The following is an 18,880-nucleotide window of genomic DNA, read 5'->3' on the forward strand; positions in this document are numbered from 1 at the left end:
CACGTACACCACCACACTGCCACGCAGTGTAAGAGTCCGTTCTCGTCACCGAAGCGGTGTCGTGTTACCATCCGGATGTCAGGAGTGTGGAAGAGGACGAGCACTTGTGGCTTCACGTGATGTGCCCGCCTACAAAGAGCATCATTCGAGGCGTACTACAAGGCGTCTGGAAGTGTCTCGGGGCTCACTTGTACTGTCGTACGCCCAGAGCTCGTCGTCTGCCAGATTACGATTGTTTAGCGTTGCATGCTCACATACCGTCGGTTATTTGCCAATGTCTGGAGTGTTTAGACTTAACTAGGCTTTTTTTTTCTGGGGTAAGTTTATTTTTTATATAACCACGTCCCCTAAAGGCAGGTTACGTACTGCCAGCAGTACAACCCAGTCAAAGTAAGTGAGCACCACGCCTTAAATTACATCTTTACATATTTTAGTTTGTCTGCTAAGGTGGCTATGTGTTAAGGAGTTTTCAGCAATTCATAGAGGTTTGAAGTGTCCTTTTAAGTCCTGATTTTCGTGTATCTTTGGAATTGTTTCAAATAACTAAGAACTTGGAATAGGTATTTACCAAGTTTTGTAGTCTGAAGTGCAATAACCAAATTTCCGATAACTATCAGATTTTTTTTGAAATGACAAATAATGTCCTGTTGCTGGTTTACATTGAAAACATTACATTGGCATAGTGAGTGCCGTCATCACCCTGGTTGATATACATATGCGGTTAAAGCTGCAACCACAAGCAATACAAGAAAAATTCAAGTATTGGCGTTGTTATGTTTGTTGAAATATACGAACAAGCGGGGATGTCTAGCAAAGTCAGGCACAAGTCAGGCTCACAGAACTCATACGGCAAGTTTTACGCGAAGAACTTCGCAAATTTCATGCAGCGTCTCCTCCCAGTAGTGCTGCTCTTACGGACGTCGTTCGTAACGAAATCAGGCAGTTCGTTCACTCCTCACCACCATCGCAAGTCGAAGCTCCCATGCTTTCCTACGCGGATGCCCTACGCGTCTCTACGCCGTCGACGGCACATTTTGCTCATCCACCAGCTGGGACTCCCAGACGCTTTCCAAGTCCAGCCCATCGCCTGCCTTCTCAAGCCGATTTTCGTCCTGGCCCGTGGAAGTCCACCATCTGGCGTGCACCCGACAACCGTCCTTCGTGCTACCATTGTGGTGAAGTTGGACACATGTACCGCGACTGTTACTACCGTCGAATAGGCCTATGCGGATTCCACCCAGATGCACGTTACCCAGCACCTCCACCAGTCTGTCGCGAGAGGAAACGATAGGCAGGAACTCGAAGTAGAGGACTGTTTACTCAGCCACAGCTGCCATTCCCTTCTTCGCTCTCGTCTTCTGCTACCAACACAGCGCGTGGCATTATGTATTGCGAACGTGCGCGCCTGCATTGCCATCATTTAAACCTTCAAATCTCTAGTAGTAAGCTTAAAGGAATGCACCTTATAATATAATATTTAGCTGTCAAGTTTTTTTTGTCTTAATCATTAGTATTAGTGCGACAGTGACGGACAAATATTTTTCTTGTTCAGTCGTATTCTTGTTAATTTTACGCTCTGTGTTGATCATTTCATTGCAAAATGAAGTTAAGAATTTCGCTGGGGAATACCACGCCAACATTACAGCTCCTGGACATCGATGTCACATTAACAGTTTCACATTCTTTTTTTCGTATCTTCGACCAATATATATAATAAGGTTTCACACAGTAGCCTAAGGTAATTCAAGACACCCCTAGAACATAGGGTAATTAATTCTTACCGATTGTGCATTATGTGGACATGGAAGTCGTATTGCATTATATATGAATTTACGGCGGGTAGTCCGGATATCTCAAGATTATTTTTTTGTGGGTTTGGTCATTAGGCAACCATTTCTTCGTGGCATGGATGGCGCTCTCGTTATTGCGAAATAATAATTACTTGTACAAGCAATTTCTTTCCTTTTGTACCTCCCTAATTTATCCAAAGGGAAACCGAGGAGCTCGTTTCTGAGCCTTTGCATTTTTTCTCCATTATTTGAGTGTATGTATGCTATAGTTTAACTAACGTGATGAGAATATGCACACATTACATTCCTACCACTCTTTGTGCTCCCATCCTTGTATTCACAATGCCTAATCGTATAGGCTTGACTAATTTGCGCTGAGCATGCTCATGCGTTTAGTACCTTACCAGAATACTAAAAAAAAACATGGTGCTTCAAAATTGGAGGAGAGTAGATAGTTTTTTTTTATCTCCGGGAATCAAAGCTCTATTAGAAAACAAAACCAATTTTAAAGAAGTCATGGAAGTGCTTCTAATTAGGACTGAAGCTGCTGAGTGAAAAGTCCACCGTGCTTAACGCATTTGTTATCTGTTAAGAGCGTTCATTTAGTATTTTTCCCAGGTTCTTTCAGCCAATACACAACAAGATTTCTGGATACCTTATGAGACAAATCGCGTGTAGCATTTGAGCATTCGCGCTTAATTTGCGTTGAATCATTTGAGTTCGGCCTAATAAAAAAGCTGAAATTTTCGATCTCAAGCGGAGGATATGAATATCGTACAATAGATTTGTGTTTTACGACTCAAAAGCCAATAATGACAAATTTTAAATAAAAATTTAATATCTAGTGATGCAAGCCTAATGATATTCTGAACAGCATTTGCGCGTGTCTGTGTATTTCTGAGGCCCATTTCAAATAAGTCGTCAAGGTTACCTCTCAAATTATCAATTGCATTGTTCTGCGTTAATAAGAATTCATCAAGTCAATGCTTTTTAACAATTTAAAAAAATGGTATACCAAACAAATTTATTATGTCAAACAAAATAGCATGTTACGGTATTTATATAACACTATACGCAAGACCACCAGTAAGTAGCGCGACTTGCTACGTAAACTCAAAGGAAAAAATAGTTTGAATTGAGGAGATTGCAGAATACATACAGGCACTCAGCACAATAATGTGTGCACTTATTAAACGACCATCGTGTTAAGCGTTGTCTCTTTCGCAGATTTAAATACACCTTAGGCTCAAACATGTGTAACATGTTTTTTTTATTTAGGTCGCATGTTGTTGGGGATGTTATGTACTATATTACTGTTTTGATGTGCTATTGATAGTTATGTATTTCAGAGGCTACCATTTTTAAAGACTGCGGTAATATGTCAATGGCTATGGTGTTTACCGTCTCCTGTCATTTAACAGACAACTCCCCATTTTCTGCACATTTCCTTTATGTACTCTTAAAATACATATTCTTTTTCCCTTTTACACTTCCTTGACAGCGTTCCTTACACTCAGGAAGCGCATTGACCCACCAAAACCAAGCTGTTGGCCCTTGCCGGATCATTCGTCAAACGATTTCCTTTACCGTTTCCTTCGTTTCCCCAGCTGCGCATAGTCCCGATGGGCAGTTCAGCAAGCAAGACCGTTTCCGTGTCCCCCGGAGAGCTCACAAAAGCAACAGTTATTCACTAACTTCGAGGCGGCTTCACGACCATATAGTAACGTTTAACAAGAAAACAGAACAAGCGAAGACGTTTTGCGCGATCGCAGGTAACGGCACAATTCCGGAACAGTTAGACGTGACAGCACTGTACAAAAGAGTCTAAACGAGCCATCTTATTGCCTCCAGTAAACCAGCGCACCCTCCCAGTTCTCCCTTGACAGTTGCTGCGTCTTCGTGTTTTTTGCCCTTCGTAGCCTATCACTACCTTTCTACTGTCCTGGCCTCGAGCCTGCAATTGCCTTTCTTATTTTTTTTTGTTTTCACAGCGTTTAGCTCTCAGAGCGGCCTGCTGAATTTCGCGCCTTTTTTGTCGTGCTTTTAAGATAGTATTGACCAAGCTTCACAATCTGTTCGACTTACCCTCCGGTGTGGTCGATATAACTGAACTTCAGTTCTCCCTCAGTCTGGCTTCCCTTTGGCACACTGGTTCAGATCACATCCGGCCTTCGAGACAGAGAAGAACTACTTCCGCACTGACGTTGTTTTTGCGCTGCTCTTTCTTCGTTGATGTAAGTGCTTCACGTTCGGTGTACTTTTTCTGCTCCCTGGAAGCTCTTCGATGAGGTTGAACAGACTCGGACAAGCCGTACTTTTTCCGAGTGCGGCATTGTTGGCTGCATTTTCTATGATGCAATGGAGGGGATACTTGAAGTAATCTATGTGCGTTTGATACTTACTCTTCTGGCTTTCCTTGAAGAGTTTGTTGCACAGCGGGGTTGTTTCAACTGGAAAATCGCCACAGTTCTAATCATTGGAGTGTAACTATGATCTTGGATCTATCAAAATATCAACATACCAAACGACTTATGCTAATATAGTAAGAAGACTTATCCACAAAGCTTCATTCATACCCTCACAAAACACGTGGGCTCTGTGAACGTACATTCTATAGTCAATGAATGATCTGACCAGATGCTAGTGAACACATCGAAGATGGCAGCAATGGGAACATTAGCCTTTCGCAGACCGTCTTCATGGCAATCTTAGGCATGTACATTCCAGTTGGCCTCTTATATTGGTATACTTACGAAAAAGTATAATACTTAGCAGCAGGATGTTTGGCTGACGCCAAAGATGCGGCAACTTCTGTCCATTTCACCATTTTAATTTACCCACACGTGCACAACAAACACGGGTAGAATGGAGGCCATAATTTGGTGGTTTGCGATCTATCTGATCTGTGAGAAGTAAACAGAAAACGTTCTGTCTCGTAAAACACCTCGAGGGGTCATAACTGTATGCACTCAGGAATGAAACGAGTGCTATTGTTACCGTGCGGCATAGACATAAACCAAGATGGTAGTCTCCGAAGATGAAGACGACGAGTAAACGTAGAGCTTGCACGTCGTACTCATCGCGCATATCATCTGGCTGACGATGAACTGTTAGAATGAACCCTGATTTCGCCTCCGTCGCACTTTGTGGACGTGCTGGGTAACCGCATCAAAACGAAACTTCGCAGCGGCCGTCGCTTGAGGGGTCACTCTGCTGCAAAGATGACGGAAAATATGGCGTCTGCATTTACCCGCGGTGTTCTAGCGGCTGGAGAGGATGCGGAGAGTACATCTGCTCCTGCGCCTACAACTTTCGTGTTCGAACCCCCACGGGCTCCTGGCATGTTTAGCGATTCCGGCGATCCAGATGAAGTGGACGGTGAGGATTGGCTGGCAGAGTACGAACGTAGGAGTACTCGATACCGATGGGGCTTGACTCATATGCTGGCCAACCTGTTGTTCTGCTTAGAGGAAGCGCCAAAGTGTGGCATAAAAACCATGAAGCAGAACTTGGGAGTTGGGCAGCGTGCAGGCAGAAAATGTTGGACTTGTTCAGGAAGTCTCTTGGAAGTAAGATGGCTGCAAACAAAATGCTCGCGTCTCGGTCGCATACGTTTACAGAATCGTACATCTCGTACACTGACGATGTGATATGTTTGTGTGGGAAAGTCAATGCCGAGATTTTGGTGGCCGACAAAGTTGGGCGTAATTTTAAAGGGATTGCCGACAACGTCTTCAATATACTAATATGTAAGAATCACTAAGCTGTGGACGCCGTTATAAAGGAGTACAGAAGCGAGAAGTACTGAGATCGATACCCAGCCCGTCCACCAAGTGTAACGTAGGCGAGATCTAGGTTTATTAAAACAGCTGATTGTCAGCCAGACGATCTCTGTCACAATTTTTGTTGAAATGAAAGATGCCAATTTCTGTCTGCATTTCTGTTTGTGTTTTACTTTTCCTTGATTGCCTCGTGTTCCCGAGAATGTGTACACACTGTATAAGCTGAGCATGCTTACTTGTTTTGTTATCGGTATTCATACCCTGTATCAATTTCAAGTTTTATGTCTCCCCCCCCCCTACTGTAATGCCCAAATTGGGCGCTGTAGTATAAATAAGTATGACCGCGAGGTATGGCCGATGAGTACCGTGCGCAAGCTCTCCGTTTCTTCGTCGTCTTCATCTTTGGCGACCACCACACTGGTTCATGTCTATGTCGCACCGTAACACTATTTTAGGGGCGAAGCTCCTTATAGCGGCACTCGTTCGTCCCTCGTAGTCGTAGTAGTAGTCGTAGTGTGTAACCAGTCTTACATTTTGACATCCAAGGTGGTGCCGGTGAGAGATTTCTTCTGTGCGTTGTTGAGCAATAAATTCACAGCGTGCGCGTACACTAAAAGCCGAATTCTCCTGTCTCTCATTCCCCCTTAGCAGCCATTGGCATGTACATTGAGCACTATCTGACAAGAAAGGATTGCTACGTTATACTCGCTGGGCATAACCTCCTTGGTTTTAGAAAGGTTTAGCGAGCGTTGGGCCGCAGTGCCATGAATACAGTGAACTAGTATACACCATGAACTCGAGGTGGTTAAATGTGGGGAGTAGATACGAAGCGCAAGCCGTAAGAAAGTAAAAGCCGAATTCTCCTGTCTCTCATTTCTCATTAGCAGCCATTGGCATGTACATTGAGCACTATCTCACAGGAAAAGGTTGCTACGTTATACTCGCTGGGAGTAACCTCCCTCCTTGGTTTTAGAAAGGTTTAGCGAGCGTTGGGCCGCAGTGCCATGAATACAGTGAACTAGTATATAAAATGAAGTCGAGGTGTTTAAAGGTGGAAAGTAGACAGGAAGTGCAAGCCGTAAGAAAGTGTGCATGTGCCACCTCTCGTTTAGTCCTAGGAATGTCTGCTGGATATGCGGAATATATGATGAAAAGATGCGAGATGGTGGTACTTGGAGTGTTGAATAGATGGACGAACGGACACACAGACAGATGCAGAGACGGACTAATGGATGGCTGCACCGAAGGATGGACGCATAGACGGACGCAAAGAGGATGCATGGACGAACGCAGGGACGGACGCACAAATGGACGTGTGGACGCACGAACAGACGCACGCACGGACGGGCGGATGGCCGCACGAGTGGTCATACAGACGGACGCATGGACGGACGGAAGCAAGAACGAATGGACGGACGGATGCTTCGCTCCGCTCTCCATCATTCACTCCATGGATATGCTGGCAATTTTGTCAACGTGGCCTCAGCGAGTGTAAGGCGCACGGGAAAGCTTTATGCTCTCCCATAGTAGAGTATCCAGTACTCAAAATTGTTCACCACTTTTTTCAAACAAATAATATTGTGATGTATGATTGTGAAAATGGCGAATATATTCCTGAACACTGATTTGTAACACATAATGCATGCTCTGTACATATTTAAATATTTTTTCTAAACAGTGAAACATTCATTAATAGACGATACGTTAGTGGGAGATGTTATTACCCAAGTAAACACGGCGGGCAAGCTGAAATATGTATATTGTATAAATGATCAAAGCTGTTGAACCTTAAAGGCCAACTCTGGCGTTCTCTGATGTTGTTTTTTATTTGTCAGGGTAATGTTGATTTTATATTCCTGAAAGACCCTTGTCACGCACCCAATCGCTGAAATGCTCAACAAATTAAAAATAATTTTTAGTGATCAAAACACCACAATACCGAAACCAAAGCCCAACCGAGTGCACTGTCGATCTTCCACTTTGCCAGAGCCGGAAATATGGCAAGACATGCCAGTCCGGCCAGCTCAGAGCACGAAAACTGCGAAAGCCGCGAAGAGCAAACGCTCAGCTTGTATGTCATCGTGCCAACAACGCCGCACTATGTCTCTGACGGATCGTGCCTATGCTCATGCTCCTCCGAACTGTCAAACAATGAAAGCTACGATTCGGAAGCATTTGGAGGTGAACAAGCATCGCCGTTCCGCTTCGATGAAGCACAACAGATTTTCGTATTTGTTTGCCTGGTTGCGCATAACGCTACCGGACTTTTCCAGGCTATCCAAGTTCGTACCTGCGTGATCGACTGAAGCGCTTAAGCTGTTATGGTGAATATATGGTGAATCGTGTGTAGTTTGTGACGCAACACCACTTGTCACCTATCGCACGCCCACTCACACAGAAAAGGAAATCGCACCCTTAACCAAGGAAGCGCCGGCTAAACCTACTCAATTCATAGCGCAAAAGCGAGATGATGCCGTCACACATAAGTTCCGTCCCTTCCGTCGTTTGCAACAATCAACGTCGCACAAATATTGTTGCTGTTATTTCTGGCAAGTGAGGGGGGCGTTTGGAAGCAAGCTATGATAATTTCTTTAAAAAATTGCAAAACTCTTGAGCCTGCAATTTTGCATGGATGGCTGAACGTGCATAGGTGAACGGTACCCAGTGAATGTCTTTGAGATTCATTGACTTCAAAAAATCTCTGGAGTTGACATTTAATCAAACGTCTTCCAGATAATCACCTTGAGCCCAGAATATCTTCGCGACATCCGAACGTATAGGCCATACATTTGTGATGACCCTGCACCCCCCTTTCTTATTGTGGCTAGTAAGTGATATACAATTTAGCTTAAGCATTTGTACCTACGTATAAACTATTTATTTCACAATGTAAATTTTGAGTGCGTAGGTGTAAATATTCCATGTCTAACTCATATTTTGCTAAGTTAGAATATAGTTTATTTCAGGTTTGTAGGGTTAAACACTATTCAACTTTTTTTTTTGTTGGCCGTTCCAGTTAGGCTCACAAGTTATGTGCATTTATATAGATTGTCTTAGTTCTGCACTCATCGTCCATACGTAAATAGTCATCCTGTTTCATCTTCGTTCACGCCTCCCGTAATGGGGCTATTATCTATCGTGCAAAACATTATCTATCGTGCAAAACCGGAAGAAATAGCCATGCTTGTGAAAGTCAAAATTTATTGATAGCTCACCTGCCGGTGTCGGGCACAGCACTCACGAGTGACAGTGCCACGTGTTATCCCCAACCGCTTCCTTCTATGTTTATACAGTTGTTTTCGAGTATAGAAGGGCAGCGAAATTCGGCACTACCATGTTTTGCCTCGTCCTTGTCCAATTGACGAAATCCTGTTGTCGAAGGCATTTCTTATCCACCAGAGCATCTTTTAGCAGGCCATCAACGTAGTTCTTAAAATAAATATGTGGAATGTATAAACATGGCCTCTTAATGATGAGAAAAACGTTATCAAAAGAACACTATTGAAATCAACCACGAGTTTTTTTTTTTTTTTGAAGGAAGGTGGGGGGATGCATGCCTTCATAGGCCAGCTGAAGATTTCATGTGTTTTGTGCTTTGCTAGTAATCCCTAGCAGAACTGTTTAACTAGGAAACTTTACACGCGTTCAAACCCTCAGAGTCCTCCGGCTTGCACAGGAACATGGATAAAACACCATATACAAAAATAAACGCGTGGCTCTGTGCTCCGGTTACAGCGACTGTTTGTAAAACGGTCATTAAGCTGCCATCTTTGCCCAATTCTTTAGAGCTCCTTCTGTGACCCATTTGTTATCTTGATCAACTGGCCCAAGGAGCTTTCTTGTTCTGACTGAGCGTGGCATGAAGGCACCTATTAACGCTGTGTCGTAAAGAGAAGCACCACGTTCACCGGTGGCCTGGATGTTGCTTCGTTAGAATCAAACCATGACAATATGCTTATTTGTTTTTGTGCGAGTGCTGATTGTAGTGAACCTAAATTCATGCACCTGTCTTCGGTTCTTTTCGCTACTTATTTATTATAAGGCATAGAGGAAGCACGCCACTGACTTTTGTGATGTTTCCGCTGATCTAACGCTCCTGGTCTGGCCTTACATTTGTAAGAAAATAGTGGTGATGTGTTGAATTTTAATGCTGTTCTGTTTGTTACTCATTATTTTTCTAAACATCAATGCCAATGCACAAGGCTGACTTTATTCAAGTGTGCGCGGGTGCGTTGTCTGTGTACTTTTACCGAAGTAGGATTTCATTTGTTATGCTTTGTAAGCGTTTTTTTTTTCAATTCAGTATATCCAAATAGAGTAATCTGATCGCCTTCCTGATATATTTCGTGTAAATCACTCTCTTTTTTTCATTCTCAGTGGAAGATCAAATCACGTTAAGAGGAATGCTTGTCAATCTTCGTAGAGCCTTATTAGAAACAGCCCTAAAGTAGCATGTACACAAGTAGCAATATGTGCAAGTACTGAAAGTATTAGAGGAAACCTATACAAGGAGTCGCAAAGCTGTATGTCTAGTGCACAATCAGTTTCAAAAGAAAAAGAAAGACAGGGCAAGACACGTGCCGATATCTCTGATTTCTTTTTGACAGTGACAGGTTCATGCAGACAGCTTTGACATGTGGTGTGATTTCACATGCGTCTTTGTTCGTGACTACCTTAGGAGACACTTTAAATGGGGATCGTTGCTTGGCATGGGCTTTGCACACGCCTGGTTTTTCAGATTGGAGGGGCCAGCAGCCCCACAAGCGATAATTGTAGATGCGATGAAACAACCACCAATATTTTCTATATGGGCGTCACCATCCAGTTCGCCAACAGAAGAAACTTCCGAGAGTGTTATACAGACTCTACAATCGCCCACTGCTGGAGAAAAGTGTCCTGGTAAAATGCCTGAAAAGGGTCTTAGCACGCAAAGCATTGAAAACGTCGCTGCGCTCTTTAAGGACAACTGGTCTTAGAGACAAACCTCAAGTATTGCCTAGTTCATTTTCTTTTCATTCTTTTCAGTATTAATTTTTTTGTTACATCTCTTTTGCACTATCTTGTATGCCCCTTACCCTTTTCTCAGAGTAGGGTGGACAGCTGGACTGAGAAATGGCTACCAACATCCTCGTCTCTCCATCTATTTCTTTCGCCAACTCCTCCAGCCACCCCCCACCCCCGCCCTCTGCGTTAGTGAATAAATTGCCTCTTTCCTAATTTGCATCCTATCTCTCTCATGTTTATGTGCTCTGTTTTAATCTCCAAGCATAAAATACTCTCTCAGATACATTTCTTGTTAGCGTCCCAGCTTTTATTCTATCTTTTTTTTTTCTTTTATATCATTTCATTTTTAAAATCAAGAGCATGACGCTGAGCGAGTACCAAAGAAAAGCGCACTTTCTGAGCGGAAATAAAATATGCTCCTTTTTTTTTGCCTTTGGTGACCTCGTGCGCCCATTTATTTTCTTTATTTCTTTGTCTTTATCTTCTGCGCCAGGTCAGCTCTTTCCTGGCAGGGTACTAGTTCGATGCCTCTTCGACTAAATGCCTGCCACATGAGAAACAAACCAGATGCCACACCATTTCCCTCCTTCTTTTTCGATTATTGTACGTCACTAGCGCCACCTGTGGCAATCGGTGTAACAACTCAGCATTTTGAATAGCCTCCGAAATGGCTGTGTATAGGGGCAGATTTGAAATAACTCTACTGACGCACCCATATGGGCTACAAGTAAAAAACACCGTGTAATAGTGTCGGTCGCAAGCGCCACGCAGTGGCGCTTGCTCACAACTGAAGGCAGGCCGACTCCACTGAGAGCACGCGCCATTCGCCAGCCATCCTAATAAAAGAAGAAAGGGCAAATTTCATAGTGTTCCCGAGGTTTAACCACCAGACAGACACGGCGGGGTCAATGCCACTCGCAGAGACAGCTGATACCTTATAACACAGCAGTCTGGCCATGGACTACTGCGTGGTCGGCGAACTGTCTCGTCAATATGCGATGAAAAAAAAAAATCTTGGCGTTGACTTCACCTTGGTCCAGGTTGCCCTTGAAAGGAGTCAGCGAAGTGCGTCAATTGTCTCAGGTTTTCGTTTTTCGACATGAGGAGTATCACAAATAAAACTTTCCATACTTTTCTTTTGACGTGTTTATACGGTGAGAGATGAATGAGTAGAGATAAAGATGTGCATCGGTGTTATAGGACTATAGGCGTTGCAGGCTGAAATTCTTACTCTCTTTTGGCTTCGCATCGGGGAGTTTTCACGATCTCGCTTACGAAACCACGTCTGGAGTATGAAAGATTCAATACGTATTTTCGAAAGGATTCTCTTTGAGTATCGCGGGGCTATAGTATAATACAAGCGTATGGAAATCTCCACCGTTGACTCACGACAGTATGAAGAGATACAGACATCTCACTATGCGGATGCTCATGCAACAGGTACCGCGTTTGACTAACCCGCTACTATATTCAACAGTTCTCACAGAAATTGACTTGGATGTGTGTCTCTTCTCTTATAAAGATATTTTCCACGGCATAAAAATGCAGATATCCGCTTAAACGACGTAGTGGTTATCTCCGACATAGGCAATGCCCTAAGTTTAGCATAATTGAACTGTCAAACAGTTCTATGTTGGGATAAAGTTGGCTCTTCTTTGAAAACAGTGCTGGTCGTACTTCACTGTAAAATAATGGAAGTATCATATATAGAAAGTGTTTGGTTGATTTCTTTGGGGGATATAACCATTGGTATAGCGTACCAAAGTGACTCAATAAGCTAATAGGTATGTAACACGGCAGCATGTTAACGAATACAAAAGAAAAGATGAAGACAAGGCAAGGCTGGCCCTGCCTTCATCTTGTGCTTTGTGTGCGTTTCCGCGCTGCCGTAATACATCGCTATAAACTCGAATCAACTCGTTCCCTAAGTCAGTATTCTTCAGTGTGCCATGTTTGTAGTTGAACTAATCGATCTATATATTGCCATATCTGTAAGCCGTAGCACACTTTGTACGCTGACCTAATATATGCTACAAATGCATTGAATTCGACAACATGTGGCTACGTCGGTAATAAATACAGATTTTTGTAGCATAAATCACGAGAATAAAAGAGAATTCAGACGCAGAGAATCGAACCACTTCATTCGTTTGACCCCCCCCCCCCCCCCCCCATAAAATCAACCCAACACTTTCTATATAATACTAAAATTTTTTTAGTGCAAAGTATACCCAGCACAGTTCTTTAAAAGAATGAACAATATCCCATAATGCCTATGGAACTGTTTGAAAGTTTATTATTACTACACTTAGGGCATTGCCTATGTCGGAGATCAGCAATACGTCGTATAAGCGAATATTTGCATTTTCATTTCCTGGAAAATGTACTTCATAAGACAAGAGACACAACTCAAATTCAACATCTGTGGGAAATGCTGGTAGCGGGACGGTTAACGTACAACGTACACGAAAAAAAAAAACAACTGAAAAACTTACGCGGATTGGGTGACCAGGGAATGACAGTATCTACACTTGCACAGCTTGTTTTGCAGTGAAGACTGCTTTGGACAGGTACTTAATGCAATAACGGATTAACTTTAGACCCATGCACGCTGCATTGATATGGGACAGCCAACACAGGCGGGAACCGCAACGCATATCTGCTGCCTTATAAAGAAGCATCCTATATATATTTAGCAAGTTTATCACGTTTTCTAAAAAATATTGCAGATGTAGTAAAAAACACGTTGGTTTAGATAAAAAAGAAGCAAAAATGAGGTGTGGTAATTTTAACACAACCTAATCGAACCAGATAACTGGGACGACACTAAATATTAGCTTATCAGGCGCTGCATATATGGAAACTTTGTTGTAAGTCTACCGCGTGAAATAGAATCTGTCGCAAAATAGCGATTGTGCTCTAAATAGGCATTGCTTTTGCGTCATACATTTTCCCGGCCAGCCTATTTTTTATTGAACAAACGCGCATGAACTATGCAAGGACCTGGAAAGAGTGCAAGAAAAAGAAGAAGAGTCAACACTATTTTTTTAAGTTTAAAAGCTCAAAAGTTCCTTACCGATCCTACTTTAATGTAAAAGTACGTCGACTATTGCAGGGAGTACAAGAAAATGCGCCTATGGTTGCTAAGTTGTGATTAAACTTTTCAGAACGGCGGGCCATATGCGGAAATTCGCGAGGAGCTCCTTTCAAGATGTGCACTCGGAAATGTCATAAAAAATTTGAATGAACTCGGAATATGTTTGTAAACATCAGAGTTAATTAGAATGGTGGAACAGTAAGTCGGCACTTGTTTTCCAGTGGCTAATAGTCAGTTTTCGCTCTGCAGGAGAGAAGCTTTTATGCAATATTCGAGGTACGTCACTGCCACACGAAAGTGAGTCTGCTTTAAAATGCGAGATCTTCGTCAATATTATTCGGCGTAACTTACTTACGGGCATGTTGTGCCCTTGTCCAAATCGACATTTAGCCAAATACTTTTGTTTGCAACCCCAATTAAAGCACGATACATTGTGAATCAGTGAATATAAAATGGAAAACAGCTTTTAAGTACTTTCAAACACAAGGGCTAGGGGGAAAAGGTGATCGGGCTCAATTATGTGGCTCGTTAAAGTTTTGTACTTATATCGCAAACAATTACTTGTTTATATTCACTTTGTTTCTTGTGGTACCTGTAGTATATTACATTGGGTCACGCCAGCGCTGCTAATATGTTGATTTCTAGAATGATAAAAATATTTCCTTAATTCAAATATCTTTCCAACGTGTCGGTGCGATTGGACGTAGAAATATCGTCTACCCTACAATAAAACAGGTGGCACTGGCCCATTCTTTTACCGATATTATTGTTTTTATTTATTTTCTTGCACTTCGAGCATCAAACTCGAGGAGAAAACGTAAATGTACAAAAGAAAGAAATGAAAACATTCACCCCTCGTAATAATGTCAGGAAGTATACAATGAGCACCTATAGTAGAACCGGGAGATCAAACGCTGTCTTCCGCTGTTGAAATTCTCTGTGCGCTGGCCTTTGTTTTAGTCTGATCTGAAGTTCCACGCGTGCAATAACCGCTTCAAGACTTTCCTTATTTAAAACGAAAATAACAGAAATAACACCAGCTCTACACATTGCTACTGCGTTTTGTAACACAGTTCAGATTGGCAACGCTTTCTATAGTTCGCGTTTCTTTCAATCGCAATAGTACGTACCTGATGAAGCTGCTTCTGTAGGCTGCAATGCACATGCTTGAAACATTCCGAACTGTCGAGGAAGGTCTCGTCCACGTTTCACATGAAACTCATAATATGCGTTTCATGTAAAACATGACTACATGCTACGCTCATAGCGTTCTCGCAGCCGTTTGACTAGTTACACATATCAAATTTGGTATTACGGGACGGGAATGGACGACAAGTGTGAATGACAAGTCCAAACGTGATAATCTTGATATGGGTGTCATGTAAAACTTGACTACATGCTACGCTCATAGCACCCTCGTGGCCATTTCGGCAGCTCCACACATACCAAATTTGGTATGAGGTGACGTGAATAGGTGACGAAGGCAAATGATACGGTCAAACATGATAATCATGACACGGAAGTCATGTACGGTAAATATACTTTCGCCTCGTAATGTTGGGCTGATTTTAGAATGACATATTAATCTTCATCATTCGTACTTCACCTATCATTGATTCCCACTGCACTTGGGATCTGTCAAGTTTTTTTTCACCTTCCATCTGGGAAAAGCAGTGTTATTCTCACTTTTACCACACGGCAGAACATTTTATCTTATCTAATTTTCTCTTTAGAGTCAAATGTGGCTTTGTGCCAAGGTCAGCGCTCAACAACGAAGCATGCTTTCACTACTGTCTTAATCCGGTCAATGACAAGTTATACGGACGCATTTTGCTGAAAAATCGCAAACGCTGTTGTAATAATCTTTCTGGCACTTAGGTATAGATTTTACACCAACTCTAACGAGGCTCACTAATTACTATCAGTCGGTATCATCAAAAGACTAAATAATTATAGTTGATTTATATTTACTTCACTGATGGAAAAAGAATTTCTTTGTATATCATTGACGTTAAAGTTTCCTTTGCTGGCCAAAAGATGAAGTTGTCTTTTTTGTCTTCTTAACAATTGTGTTAAGGATTTGGTTGATTAAGCTTTAAACATTTTCAGTTGATGCCAACTGCCAATTAGTCAACATAGTTTTTTTTAACCACAAAGTGCGCGCCATGTTGTTATCAGTCTTCCCACAGACGACTCTACAGTAATGTTTGCTACATTTATGCGAATATAGTAAGGAACTTTCTCAAGAATCTCAAGACTACTTCTCATATAATATAACAAAGATTCTGTTAGAGTCTGCGGAAAACACCACCCACTTTTTTCATATTAGGAGCTAGCCAGTATCGAATACAGAACAAGGCTTTGTGTAAAACCAGAAAACCGCCTAGGCAATGCAGATGAGGAGAAATGTCAATAGCCGTTTGGATTTATCTTCATGTCAGTGGGTTGAAACTAAGTGTGGTGTCGCATCACGCTGTGACTGCCCCCTCGACATATTGTTCCTTGTGTCTGTCAGCGCTTCAACGTTGTCCTTTCTTTGTTGCCTTGATCTCGATGGGCTATTTCAAAAATGTCAACAGTATCGGCTGACTGAATCGGTAGCTTTTGACTGAATAGGAAAGCTGTGGGTGGTAAAGAAAAATCAGTTTTCAGACATCTCGAGCAGCAGTAATTGTAGAGTTGGTATTGTAAACAAATGTTTTTTTAGCTTCATATAGTTTATTTTGGTCATTCAGAATAGGAAGCTTAATCAATACCTTCGAGAGTATGCGATTTCTCGTCGAGTGATCCAGCTTTAACCAATGAAGATTTTGAACCAGTAAGAAGCTATTCTGTAGTGGCACAGTAAAACGAGCAAGAAAAGCACATAACGTGATAGGTTTAAAAGAGAAAACGTGCAGATTCAAAACTCCTCATGAACAAAAAAGCAGGCCACACTGCTCGTGAATTTGGTTGTAAGGTGCCACATAGTGAACTAATAATCGAATTGCCTTAAATTTATTGCTTAGGCATATGTGAATGCATTTTACATTTAGTAGTGACGATGTGCGCAGACAATAGAGAAGTTCAAGAAAATTTCATTCAGAGCGCATATTCTTCTATTTTTCAAATCAATAGCTTGAAACGCCGATTCTTGGGGCTTAAACCACACACAATCACCAAGCATATAGTCGCCAAATGTCGAAGGCTGAAAATCCTGTTCTCATTATCATAAATCTCTAATTTCTTGGCTTTAGTTTAAAACCACAATTTAAAAGTAAACATGATGCCCTTACTAAAAATTGTATCAACCTTCAATAAAATTTTATTTGCAACAGTTGATAGAACCTACCAACGGTAAGTTGAAAGTCGTCAGACTTTCCTATATACCAGCTACCGACAATCTGTCGACTATTGGCCACTGATGACCACGAGAGATTTCCCAAACAACGTTCAATAGACGCTGAATCAGCGTGCTAACGACAGTATAAAAAAAGGTTTCCCGGTGCTGTATTGACAATCTGCAAACAATTTACCAACAATCTATTGACTATTGGCCGCCGGTAACCAATAGAAATTTTCCTAATAACGTTCAATTGACACTTAATCAACATGCTAAAGTCAGTATAAAAAAGCTTTCCCAGCCCTGTATTGACCATCCTCAATCTATTTACCCAACAATCTATCGACTATGGACCACCGATAACTACCAGAAATGCCCTTACTTACGTTCAAAAGATGTTCAATAAATGGTAAATTAAGATTGTCACAATGTTTAGCAAGCATACCATATACGAGTTAACAATGTTTTGTATACTATTGGCCACTGAAGTGTTATTGACGCACCTAGCCTAATGAGAATTATTGTTGGTTTAAGGGAACGATCGAATGCAAATTCAGGCACTTCTGCGCTGCATGCTCTAGTCATCTTTGTTAGCCTTTAAGTGTCTACACCTACACTTGGCCGCTTGAGAATGATCTCAAGCAGACAACACAGCTTAAAAGCTTTTAGAAAATGCAATAAAGCCTTTTACAACGTAGTTTCTAAATGCACAACATGTTTGACATTGTGTTAGCTACAGCAAGGCAGTGTTTCAAGTTTACTGAAAACATTTATTTTATGCAAAGGAAGAAGTGTTCAAACCAAATATATTTTAAAAGTGTGTCAGCACCTTCGAGTACACGTAAACTTAATCAACGCCTGCAGTTAGTGACTGCTCTTCTGATTGATGTTATCAGAGTTCCTGGTAAATATAAAAGAACACATTTTTAAAGTAACAGGTGTGTTTGCTGAGACCATGTGGGATGGAATGTATATATGAGTGTGTTTATACAGCGCAGAACTTCCAAAAAGGCATATCATGCGTCAAATGCCTACAGCATGGCTAAATCAATTCAATTGTAAAAAAGTGACCATTCGCAGAAAGAGGAAATTTTTATATTTGGCACAACATACGAGAGGAAGTCAAAGAGTAAAGTAACTTACGCTATCTGTTGCACCGGAGTTTGTTGAAAATGGTAGCATCCAGAAATGAATTACTGTTGCAAGCAAAAATTTGAATAGCTGGAACACCTACTACGTGGTCCAAACTTGGCTTCAAGCAATTTTCATATGCTGGAAACATTCACGGAAGATATGCCATCGATGCTGTACACAATGGGCTTCAATTAGTGCAATAAAGATTTCTTCCAGCGGAATAAAAAAAATGCGGATCGTTGACATAGTGCTCTGTAGTGCAGAAAAGATATAAAGTAAAAAAATAAATGTTTCAGTTTATCATGACAATAGTTTCCCCTTTTCTCAACAATGTTTTTGCATTTTTACTCCTTATGATACATCATAATTATCAAAATAACTATTTGGAAGCACACAAATATACTTTAATGACATCAAAAGTCAAAAAAGCATAATAAAAAAAGCACACACAGTTTTAAGAGAAAATTATTCGCGAAATAAGTGTCTGGTGCTATTCGTAGAACGTGCCTGCTAATAAAATATTTCTGGAAGGCATGAGCACAAACTTGTCCAAGGGTTGTATACAGGTCAATATATCTTAGCATAAACTTGTCGGTTGCAAAATGACAAATTATGACAAGGTATTGTAAATGGCGTTTCATTATACTATTTGACCGTTCAAACACTTCCACATTACAAAATCACGGCTTTTCCCAGTTGCTTGCACAATCTATCTTCAGTGGCTCAGGTGACTTTGGTCCTTTCGACAGAA

Source organism: Rhipicephalus microplus, chromosome 3 (genome assembly GCF_043290135.1).
Source record: "Rhipicephalus microplus isolate Deutch F79 chromosome 3, USDA_Rmic, whole genome shotgun sequence".
Lineage (NCBI taxonomy): Eukaryota > Metazoa > Arthropoda > Arachnida > Ixodida > Ixodidae > Rhipicephalus > Rhipicephalus microplus.